Raw genomic sequence first — 12554 nt, 5'->3', positions numbered from 1 at the left:
GAAGCACAGATATGAGAAGTGACTTATTCAAATCCATTCAGCTATCAGGTATCAGAGTGGAAAAATCAAATGGAAATGTGATTTAGAGGAAAATTTGAGAATTTGATAGTGGCCCTGTAAAGTTATAGGTGCCTATTAGATATCTAAGAGGAGTTTTATATAAATCCTTAGATGTCCAGGGCATAGAGATGAAGTTGGGAGTTTTTAGGATATTGATGGGTTTAAAGCTATAAGCCTGGATGAGGTCATCAAGAGGATAAGTAAAGACAAAAAAAGAATGAGAGATGAACTGAACCCTGAGGCACTCCAATATTCAGAGGTAGGAAAATAACAAAGAACCAGCAAAGAAGAATACTCAGAGGTATTGAGTGGAAAAATAGTAAATTGTATCCTGAAAGATAAGAAAAATTGTACAAGGAAAAGACATGGTCAGCTGATACAGTATGCCAATTAAGATAAGGACTGAAATTCACATCTTATGTATAGTGGTGCAGCAGTCATTATGGAGTTTACTAAGAGAAGTTTTAGATGAGAATAAACTCAAGACAGTATGGGAGGAGAGGAACCGGACACAACAAATATAAACAATTCTACTGTAAAATAAAGGGTGGAGACTAAGGGTCTACAGACTAAGTCTAAGGAGTCTTCGCTCTTTACTTGAAGCTTAACTGATCTGTTAGTCCTTAGTGGATAAAATCAGTCAGGGATTTTGGTATCACTGATGACGTGAACCACAAGTGCTAGGAAGGGAGAATTATTAAAGGCATCACTTTTCTCTCCTGGGGAAATCTCTGTAAGCCCTGGAGAATAAGGTGTCCATAGTTGCCTTTAACTTGTCAGTTATAATCTCTCATTGGCAGGGCCTGGAGTTGAAGACAGTATTACTGACAGTAATTTCTTGATCCCTGCAATGATGGAAAAGAAAAAAGTGGGGAGAGGGGGTAAAGATGAAAACCTGAGAGCAAGTAGAATTATAATACACAAAAGTAAAATATAAGTTAATGAGTGATGGAAAGTAAAACTTGTTTTGAGTATCTTACTTTTCTCAGTAGATATCTGTAGGTACTTCTTATATGAAGTAATGAAGTAAAGTTTTCAGTAGATTAGATGTTCAAAAAATATATCTTTTTCCAGGACCTCTGCACCTACATTCTCCCTCAGATCCTTTGTCTCCAGTATATCTGACAAAATATTTGAAATGAAGAGGAATGTGTGATAGATGTGAAAGTCATCATAGAAGGATGAATGCTCATAACAGAAAGATAGAGAAGGGAAAACCAACTTGTTAGTAGCCCTTGATCTGTTTTTGTTTGAGGTGGGGATTAAAAAAAAAGAGATTCAGGGGGGTTATATAATTTATTTGCTCAAGTTCTGTGCTTTCTGATTCCCAGTGTATCATTCTTTCAATCAATTATACTGCAGTATGAAAAGTCCTGTGAATTAGATGAACTCTAGTGAATGGACAATGGGGAAAGGGAAATTGAGAAAGGCCTTGTAAACAAGGGCAGATGGAAGCCCCTGAAGCACTGAGAATAATTTAAATTTGATACAGAAGGTGACAGGCAGCCCTGGAGGTTTGAGAAACGGAAACATGCAGTCAAAACTATGAGCACGGAAGATTATTTCGACAGCCTTTGGGACTGATCTGAAATTTCATATTTTTAAAACAGTTTTTGAGGCCTTAGGGAATATATTTTATATCCCTTGATTTAAAAAATATTTCTACTATTACATAAATTGCTATATATTCTAGGAATCAGACTCTCTGTTTTGATTTGTTTTGCTTTGTTTCAGGAGGTCATGCAGTTGAGTTATGTGACAGATACTTATTAGCTCAAACCCAATCATCTCATTTGGCTCAGCATAATTTTCACAATATAGAAATGATTTGGGTATTTAGTCAAGTTAAATAGAGATGTATGATTCCATCAAGTTAATTATTAGCAAGAAAGAAAAAAAATGAAAGTGTGATATTGTTTAAATTGCAGATGTGTTAATACAGAATAATTATGTTGACTGAAAATGAGCAATTCCATCAGGCAGACACTGAATTTTTTTCCCCTACCAGAGTCAACACTGAATGTCTTTTAATACACCAGAAAATTACTGGGCAGATTTGAAATAACAAAGCAATCACTGCAGGTTTTGTTTAAAATTCCTCTAGAGAATAAGACAAATAAAATGATTACAGTGATTTGAGTAGTTGGAATTTTATATATATATTCACTTAGAAAAACAATATCCCAATTAGTTGACAATTGGTAGCTTCTGTTATTTCCTGAAATGGTTTCTGCATTAAGATTATTGATCTGTACTTCTATTCAGTAGGTTACCCGAGAGAAGGTTATTCTCATTATAATGAACACATGCAAAGGTTGTATTTATAAATATACCTATTTTACTATTTCAAATTTATGATCTAAATGTATTACCCATATAGGAAATTCTACCGCTTGTACTGTTAACACTACTGCAACAATATTATGTTGAATATTAGTGAATTTGGAAGCTTTATTTTCTTCTACTCTAGTTGTCTTGGCTAGGGTTCTGAATTTAATGCTTTCATTTTTCTCTGTAATTTCAGTAGAGAAATAAGTAAGTTCACTGGATTTTCCAACCTAAGTGTTTGAAAAGTCGAAGTGTGGATTGTGATTTTCTAAGGAGAAGCATGTTAGAGTTAGAAGTAGTCAAGATACTTGCTTATAAAGTGAAATGGATGTACTGTGAAATGAATACCCTGTCACCAAGTCTATTAGATACATACTTCCTCTCTAATGAAACACCAAACAAATGCTGCCTTAATCAAGTAGACCTTAAATTCCTCTCACACCAAGAAGTTTGGAAGTAGTTTTGTGGATCAACCATGTTGAGCCATGATTTGGTATCTCTTATATCTTTTATTCATACTCACAAGACAAATTCCTCAAGTCCAGGCATAATATCCAAGCTCAAGGCAAGGAGAAGGAAGAAGGGATATGTCAGCTCTGAGCTTGTCAGTCCCATTTATCAGAAAGCACTAGGTTTACCAGTAATCCAGCAGACTGCAGATTACATCCCATTGTCTCGAACTGTGTCACATGACCATCCCAACATGCAAGGGTGTCTGGGAAGATGTCATTTTCACAGTTTTTCTAGCAGAGGCAGGCAAGGAAGTGAGTTTGGGAACAAGCATTCCTTAATTAGTCAGCCAACCATGTCTGGGACAGTTAGTGGGTTAAATGAAAGAATTTTGAACCCAGGGTTTCACTGGTCTGCTATACCTAATTTTGTTCAAGATTCCTCTAGGACTTAGGAATAGATTTATTAATGCAGATATCCAGGGATATGTGTGAACATGGCCTTGAAATAGTAGCTACTCCCCTACAAGATACAAGAGCCACCAGCAAGTCTAGGTCAGGTCAGGGTGCAGACTTCTCTCTTTTAGTTTCTTTTTTCTCTTTTGATCATTTCTAGTATTTCACATAACTTGGCTGTATCCCTGGAGTTCTCCTGAAACCATGTTTTTGTTTTAAAAAGCAACATTCTCTAAGTTATAACCTCAAATGCATATTTAAAATTAGCATAAACATGTGAAACATCTATAATTAATAAAATTCCTACATAAATGAACCTCAATTTGAATTTATATTATTTCCATGTCCACATTAGTTTAAATATCTTCTTATGGTGTTTCACTAATAGTTTATAACTACCTTTCTCATTTTTTCATATAACCATCTAGGTCCTTTATAAAAATTCCCTAGTTTTTTTCATATACAATATTGGTAACTCAATTGTGCATATACCAGCTTACTCACATTTACAACTAGCCATTCTTGAAAACAGAAAGTCCCCCCAAAATATATCTGAGTCATACTTTAGCACCAAAATTATTATTATATGCATTTTTAATGCTAAACATTTTATAGAAATGACAAAAATTCTGCCTTGATTTAAATTTAAAAAATCATGTCTCTACACATATTACATAAAGCTAACTTTACACTCACTTACCAAACAACAGCATATTACATAAAAGTACGTTTGGAATACTTAGAGAACTTTTGCTCTAGAAAAGAAATACTGCCTTCACCAGCACCAAAGTGGCCTCATCATATCTCCTTCCTTGGGCCTTATTTGAGCTTTGAGGTGTAAGTAACCTGCTTTTGACACGTCATCTTCAATAAGAGGGCTAAACAAATAAGTTTAAGATAGAAAAACTTTGCTTTTAGGTGAAACCAAACACTTTGAAAATTCCTGGCAAGGAACACTGTCTATTAAGAGCAGCCCGAGAGCAGAATGTTTCATCATCATAAAAAAGACTCTAGAAGCCTATTGTCAGATAACAGAGTTAACAAGTGTGAACAAAAATAACAAGAGCATAAAATTTAATCAGCGCTCTTCTTCAGACCACTAACCAAACAAATACACACACACACACACAGAGCCATTTGTAAAATAAAAAGACATAAAAGCTTAAGTTCCATTGACTTCGTGTTGACTAATCACTTTAGCCACAGAAGCTTTAATTAAAAGAAGATTGAAAGTGATGAAAGCTTTATCAGCCCTTTTCGTTACAAAGGAGTTAACATTACTTTGCTGTCTTGCTAGCAACCCTATTGCTGAGAGTTTAGTTAAGCCATTTTGGAAGATCCACAATGCCCTAATGTATATATACATCAACTTGCCCTATAGCTGGAAACAGTTCTATAACAAGCAGAAGGAAGCTAGGTTAATGGGAGCCGAGGCATGCACAATTATTGAGCCCCAGGAAGCAGATTTAAGGTGGTGCTCCACGAAATCCTAAAGGTTAAGCAAAACTGCCTCCAGGGCTTAGGAGAAGGGAGAGAGAAACTAGGAAGAGGAACAACTGCCTGGTGAGTCCAGGGTTCCAGAATTCTTGCTTTCGAATTCCCTGGAGATCTCTTTCAGAACTGTGTTGTCTAATTTGGTTTCTGTAAAAGATTTTGTTTGAAGAAAGTGTGTTTTAAAATGTTTGTCTGTTGTTGAAAACAATTGTGCCAAGGGAAAACAGATAGAAGAAGAAGAAGAAAAAAAAAAGGCCTGAGAAACTATTGTGAGACATAGTGAAACCACCCATTATCCTATGCTTGATTTTAAAATACAAGAACACAACACCTAAAAGAGAAAATTCAGTCCAGCAAGTTATGACTAAGCATCTCCACTGCCTAACACTAGTATGTTCAGGGAATGAGACAAAATAAGTAATGTATGAAGGGACTGAGGTAGGAAGAACAGTGCACTTAAGTCGGAAATCTTGTTTCATCTACTGACTCCACCCGAAGGGTTGGAGGCCACAGTCACTTGTCTTAGAAGTGACTTGTCACAGTTATTGTTGAGCATCTGCTATGTGCCAGGCACTCTGCCATGTCCTGAGGTTTCAACAGTAAGTAAAATGTGCTCGGGCTTCCCTCGTAGCTCAGCTGGTAAAGAATCCGCCTGCAGTGCAGGAGGCCCCAGTTCCATTCCTGGGTTGGAAGATCCCCCGGAGAAGGGATAGCTACCCATTCCAGTGTTCTTGGGCTTCTCTTATGGCTCAGCTGGTAAAGAATCCGCCTGCAATGCGGGAGACCTGGATTCAATCCCTGGGTTGGGAAGATCTCCTGGAGAAGGGAAAGGCTACCCACTCCAGTATTCTTGGGCTTCCCTCATAGCTCAGTTGGTAAAGAATCCGCCTGCAGTGCAGGAGACCCCAGTTCCATTCCTGGGTTGAAAGATCCCCTGGAGAAGGGATAGCTACCCATTCCAGTATTCTTGGGCTTCCCTTATGGCTCAGCTGGTAAAGAATCCACCTGCAATGCAGGAGACCTGGAGTCAATCCCTGGGTTGGGAAGATCCCCTGGAGAAGGGAAAGGCTACCCACTCCAGTATTCTGGCCTGGAGCATCCCATGGACTGTAGTCCATGGGGTCGCAAAGAATCAGGCATGACTGAACAACTTTCACTTTCACTTTAAGTGTGATCTCTGCTGTGCTGCCCAGAAAGAACTCACAGAATAGTAGTAGTCACTGAACAGTAAACCAGGAAACATTTATTAGGTAATTGTTCCAAGCACTTGTATAAGGATTAGTTTTTAAATCTTCATGGCAATCCCACTAGGTACATAATATGTGGATTCCCATCTTACAGGTATGGAAATGAGGCGTCAACCAGTTCAATAACTTGCCCTCAAAGTGCAGATGTCTCTGAGCTTAGTTCTTGGGATTCTTTTGTAAACCCTGAGTGTAGTACATAAAGAAGGAACTAGTAGTGGTTTTGTGAGTGCATTTTGGAAGTGGTGTTCTGTACAAGTGTGAATAATTATTAAATCAAGGAAAGATAAATGAATCAAAAGTTAAATAAGTCATGAGCCCACGCACCACAGCTACTGAAACCCATGTGCCCTAAAGCCTGTTCTTCACAAGAGAAACCACCACAATGAGAAACCAACATACCACAGCTAGAAAGTAGCCCCCACTCACCACAAGAGGAAGCCCCCACAGAGCAACAAAGGCCCAGCACAGCCAAAAATAAATAATACAATTTTTTAAAAGTTAAGTCACAATTAGAAGTGTTTCCCTCACCCAAAATGTAAAGATGCAAGCAAAATATAAGTAATTTCTTATGAAGTATTCCTGAGCCATCAGAGTCCCTTCTGGATTAAATACTGGTAGTAAGGAAATTAAGAGCCAGGTATTTCTCAGGCTCTATGTAAATCTCATCCTCCCAACCAGCAAGACAATCCAGATATAGCTACATACGATTTTCATGACATTGAGTTCACCTATGCCAAGGAAGAAATGGAGCTGGGTATCAGGAATGAAACAATGAAACTACCCCTTTGAGGCAGAGGGTGAAAATGTACTATCCAAATGATTTCACTTATGTTCTAGAAATAAGCCACTGGGCATTGTCAACATCCAGGAGCAAAAAGATGCTTGAGAGCTAGGCCTTTCCCTTCTCTGCTTGAGTCTAGATTTTATCCCACTATTGCATCTAAAATCTGTTCTGGTCAAAGCCTATTTGCAGAAATTGTGTTTGTAAATAGAAGCAGATTAGAATAACTTAAAGGTCAATGGCAAAGCTGAAATCTTTCCAGTGTTAAACACAGCACTCGAAAGAAGACATCCTCCATAATAATGTGCCTGAAAACATCTGAGGTTAAAAATTGGTTTTAATTTCACTAGTGGGGGAGAAGAAAAATCTTGTCCATATTTGTGATTGTGGTATAGCTTCTAGGAAATGTGCCCTTTGTTACAACATGAAAACAGGCATTTTAGAAATTTGCTATCCACTGTCCCTCTTCAATTAAATTCTATTCATTCTGCCAGCAAGAAATAGTGTTCAGCCCATTAAAAACAGGAGGCTTCCTTTTCTATCCCCTTTGCCATTATTGATATTGTTAATCATTTTAATTAGTGGCTTTCCATGATTCCAATCAAGGCCAATTAGACTCAAACCCGATAAACAATGAAGAGGTGAAAACAGCAGCTCAAAACATGGATTAATCTCACCAGTACAAAGTGGAAGTAGTTGCATTTTAAATTGCTTCTATTCACCTCTAAACAATGGCATTTCCTGGTCCTACTGACTATACTGGCATCAGGTAGCTTATGTGAAATGTAATCTATAGTCATACCTTTCAAAGATTTTTACCCTCTATGCTGCTTCAGACAGCATTTTTGTTTGTCCAGGTATTCTCCATCATGCCCTGGTTTAGAGTTTTCTACACCAGCTACCAAATCAGTTTAAATTTCTTGCACTTTCCTTTTCCATCTCCCCTTCTCTGTGCCTATTTCCCTGCCCTTCTCTGCCCTTACAAAAATCCATTCTCCATTAGCAAGAATAATTCCCATTCTCAGTGATATTATAGAAAAGTGACAGTGTTAGTCGTTCAGTCGTGTCTGACTCTTTGCAACCCCATGGACTGTAGCCTTTGTCCATGAGATTCTCCAGGCAAGAATACCAGAGTGGGTAGCCATTCCGTTCTCCAGGGGATCTTTCCAACCCAGGGATCAAGCCAGGGTCTCCCGCATTGCAGGCTTGTTCTTTACCATCTGAGCCACCAGGGAAGCCTGATATTATAGAAGTTCAATATATATAGTTTCAGGCAACCACAATATATTTATCCGGATATAGTGTTAAATTATTTTTATAAGACATTTTTCATTTAATTCCCTCAACAACTCTATGACATCATTATTACTGTTAGCCCCATTTTACGGATGATAAAACTGAGATTTCAGGAATATAAGTAACTTTAATAAGCCAGCAAAAGTTAGACTCAGGATGTAAACTCAGTTCTATATTGTTCTAGAGCTCAAGCATGAACTCTTATGCACTAGTCTTTACTTAAAAACAGAATCAGGACAGTCAGTTGGAAAATGTCCAAACATTAAAACTTTTGGAAAATGTCCAAACACTAAAACTTTACCATTAATTTTTCTTAAAATGGCTGCAATGAATAGTATTTTTTTTAATAAAAATTGCATCACTTAATCCAACCCATCCTCACTTCTCTGACCATACTTGCCAAGTGACATAGTACATATAATCTTTTAGATAAGCCAAGGAAATTTTATCAGTATTCTAAGGTCTACACAGTAGACAGTTTTTTAAAAGTATAGTTGGTTTACAAAAACTTTGGAATGCTCCATGAATTTGTGTGTCACCCTTGTATAGTGGCTGTGCTAATCTCTTTATCATTCCAATTTTGGTATATATGCTAGCGAAGCAAGCACAACAGTAGACAATTTTTATCCCTTGGAAACTATTCAGACATAACATGGGCATGTATCTTATCACTTCAAAACTTCATGATTCCTCCATTTTAAATGTGTGACAGGAAACAGCCTAAAAAGCAAAGCTGAATTTGGATCATGGTTGTAATATTTACTGTCTGAGGTGTCTTAGCCTTCCTCAGTGGTCAAAGCAAAGAAATAGAGGAAAATGACAGAATGGGAAAGACTAGAGATCTCTTCAAGAAAATTAGAGGTACCAAGGGAACATTTCATGCAAAGATGGGCTCGATAAAGGACAGAAATGGTATGGACCTAACAGAAGCAGAAGATATTAAGAATGGCAAGAATACACAGGAGAACTGTACAAAAAGATCTTCACAACCCAGATAATCATGATGGTGTGATCACTCACCTAGAGCCAGACATCCTGGAATGTGAAGTCAAGTGGGCCTTAGAAAGCATCCCTACGAACAAAGCTAGTGGACGTGATGGAATTCCAGTTAAGCTATTTCAAATCCTGAAAGATGATGCTGTGAAAGTGCTACACTCAATATGCCAGCACATTTGGAAAACTCAGCAGTGGCCACAGGACTGGAAAAGGGGTTTTCATTCCAATCCCAAAGAAAGGCAATGCCAAAGAATGCTCAAATTAACATACAATTGCACTCACCTCACACGCTAGTAAAGTAATGCTCAAAATTCTCCAAGCCAGGCTTCAGCAATATGTGAACTGTGAACTTCCAGATGTTCAAGCTGGTTTTAGAAAAGGCAGAAGAACCAGAGATCAAATTGCTAACATCTGCTGTATCATGGAAAAAGCAAGAGAGTTCCAGAAAACATCTATTTCTGCTTTATTGATTATGCCAAAGCCTTTGACTGTGTAGATCACAATAAACTGTGGAAAATTCTGAAAGAGATGGGAATACCAGACCACCTGACCTGTCTCTTGAGAAACCTATATGCAGGTCAGGAAGCAACAGTTAGAACTGGTCATGGAACAACAGACTGGTTCCAAATAGGAAAAGGAGTATGTCAAGGCTGTATATTGTCATCCTGCTTATTTAACTTCTATGCAGAGTACATCATGAGAAACGCTGGGCTGGAAGAAGCACAAGCTGGAATCAAGATTGCCGGGAGAAATATCAATAACCTCCGATATGCAGATGACACCATCTTTAGAAAGTGAAGAGGAACTAAAAGCCTCTTGATGAAAGTGAAAGAGGAGCGTGACAAAGCTGGCTTAAAGCTCAACATTCAGAAAACTAAGATCATGGCATCTGGTCCCATCACTTCATGGGAAATAGATGGGGAAACAGTGGAAACAGTGAGAGACTTTATTTTTGGGGGCTCCAAAATCACTGCAGATGGTGACTGCAGCCATGAAATTAAAAGATGCTTACTCCTTGGAAGGAAAGTTATGACCAACCCAGATAGCATATTAAAAAGCAGGGATATTACTTTGCCAACAAAGGTCCATCTAGTCAAAGCTATGGTTTTTCCAGTGGTCATGTATGGATGTGAGAGTTGGACTGTGAAGAAAGCTGAGCACCGAAGAATTGATGCTTTTGAACTGTGGTATTGGAGAAGACTCTTGAGAGTGCCTTGGACTGCAAGGAGATCCAACCAGTCCATTCTAAAGGAAATCAGTCCTGGCTGTTCATTGGAAGGACTTATGCTGAAGCTGAAACTCAATACTTTGGCCACCTCATGTGAAGAGTTGACTCATTGTAAAAGACTCTGATGCTGGGACGGATTGGGGGCAGGAGGAGAAGGGGATGACAGAAGATGAGATGGCTGGATGTCATCATGGACTCTATGCACATGAGTTTGGGTGAATTCTGGGAGTTGGTGATGGACAGGGAGGCGTGGCATGCTGCAATTCATGGGGTCGCAAAGAGTCGGATACGACTGAGTGACTGAACTGAACTGAGGTGTCTTAAGCAGGTTAGTCACCCTTTCTGAGTTTAAGGCCTTTGGGATATAGAAATAATAAAAATGAATGAATTTAACCCAGAATCAGCCATTAAAAAGAATACATTTGAATCAGTTCTGATGAGATGGATGAAACCGGAGCCTATTATACAGAGTGAAGTAAGCCAGAAAGAAAAACACCAATATAGTATACTAATGCATATATGGAATTTAGAAAGATGGTAACGATAAAGCTGTATGTGAGAGAGCAAAAGACACAGATGTATAGAATAGTCTTTTGGATTCTGTGGGAGAGGGCGAGGGTGGGATGATTTGGGAGAATGGCATTGAAACGTGTATAATATCATATGTGAAATGAATTGCCAGACTAGGTTCGATGCATGATACTGGATGCTTGGGGCTGGTGCACTGAGACTGAGACGACCCAGAGGGATGGTGCGGGGAGGGAGGAGGGGGGAGTTTCAGGATGGGGAGCATGTGTATACCTGTGGAGAATTCATGTTGATGTATGGCAAAACCAATACAATATTGTAAAGTAATTAACCTCCAATTAAAATAAATTTATATTTAAAAAAAGAAAAAAAATAAAATCATCTAAAAAAAAGATTTACCTTGCATTTTAAAAAAATTTTTAAACAATCAACTGAAATATATTTCTAAATGTGCCTGACCTATAACTGTTTCTTAATAAATGGTGGTATTAGTTATTACCATTTATGCATCTCACATAATGTATAAAGCATATAATGATATTTTTATACAGAAGCAGGTGGACAGTAGGTTTCAGAAAGGCAGAGTATCCAGAAGTAGTATAGCCTGTAACAAAAATCCAACCAAAGGGATTCCGATTAGACAGGAAATTGATTGTAGTAGAGCATTAATCTGGCTACTGGAGATAAAGTAGAAGGCTGAGCTTGATTGAAAAGAGCAAGGTAATTAAGACAGCAGTTACTAACACTCAAAAGCATTTGTATCCGTCAGCTATTGCCAATATAATCCTGAAAACTCCAAAATATAATGCTTACAAGAATAATTATTCTCACACTCATTTTGTCTTATCTAAAATGGGCTCAGCTATATCTCTGCTTCATAATGTGGGTCAGCCTACCTTGGCTAAAGACTGAAGATTCAGTTTAGATCTGTTCCATAAAATTTTTGTTCTGATGCTCAGGCTGAAAAGGCAACAGTTTTTAGAGAATGTTTTCTTTTTCATAGGAAATCACTAAGTCATAACAGGGAAAGCTCATGTATATAGGTACATTTTAAGCTTCAGCTTTCATCAGATCTTCTAATATCTAGTTTGGCTAAAGCAAATTACATGGTTTCATATCATGAATTATACTCAACTCACCATCAGACAATAAATAATATGGACAGACAATTTTATTACAGGGGAATGAAAAACTACAGTCAGTAAATTAATCTAACATACAAAACTGAGAAATTGCTAAACCTTTCAACTATTCCTCTAGGGATCTTCTGCCTGCTTTGCAGACTTGTTCTAGAATTTAGACCTGAAACTTCAGACTGGTTTGGGAGTTGTCAGTTCTGGAAACTAGATGAAAATTACATGAGTAAAAGAACAAATCAGCCTGATTGTGACTGTGGTTGAAGTATTTGACCTGATTCATGTAATTTTCTGTTTGTGGTATGCCCCACTCTCAGATGCTTTGCTTTCATTCTTAAGGTTTCATTTGTTTGCTTTTATCAAGGATGCTGGTACACATTAATAGAGCTATTGAATACATATCCATTTGCTTTCCTAATTGTTTTTCTCCAGGAATTTCATGTCTAACTATTTATTTTCCATTTCTTGAGTTGCATTTGTACAGAATGCAGAAAAAATCAGTTGCTTCACCACTGTCCTGGGCTTTTCCCCAACTGATTAATTTGAACAGTGATA

At 37.8% G+C, this 12554-nt stretch overlaps 1 protein-coding gene and 1 non-coding gene across 2 annotated transcripts in view; one reads left to right on the top strand and one right to left on the bottom strand.

Moving 5' to 3' along the window:
• The window catches only part of KCNIP4 (potassium voltage-gated channel interacting protein 4), a 1312996-nt gene that overhangs the window by 569823 nt on the left and 730619 nt on the right, over positions 1 to 12554 (top strand). The window lies entirely within an intron of this gene.
• LOC114115438 (U6 spliceosomal RNA) lies at positions 8616 to 8719 on the bottom strand. The gene has a single exon (XR_003589781.1). It is a non-coding gene; the product is annotated as a U6 spliceosomal RNA (small nuclear RNA).

Source organism: Ovis aries, chromosome 6 (assembly GCF_016772045.2).
Source record: "Ovis aries strain OAR_USU_Benz2616 breed Rambouillet chromosome 6, ARS-UI_Ramb_v3.0, whole genome shotgun sequence".
In the NCBI taxonomy this organism is placed as follows: Eukaryota; Metazoa; Chordata; class Mammalia; order Artiodactyla; family Bovidae; genus Ovis; species Ovis aries.
This window is presented reverse-complemented; position numbering and strand designations above follow the sequence as displayed.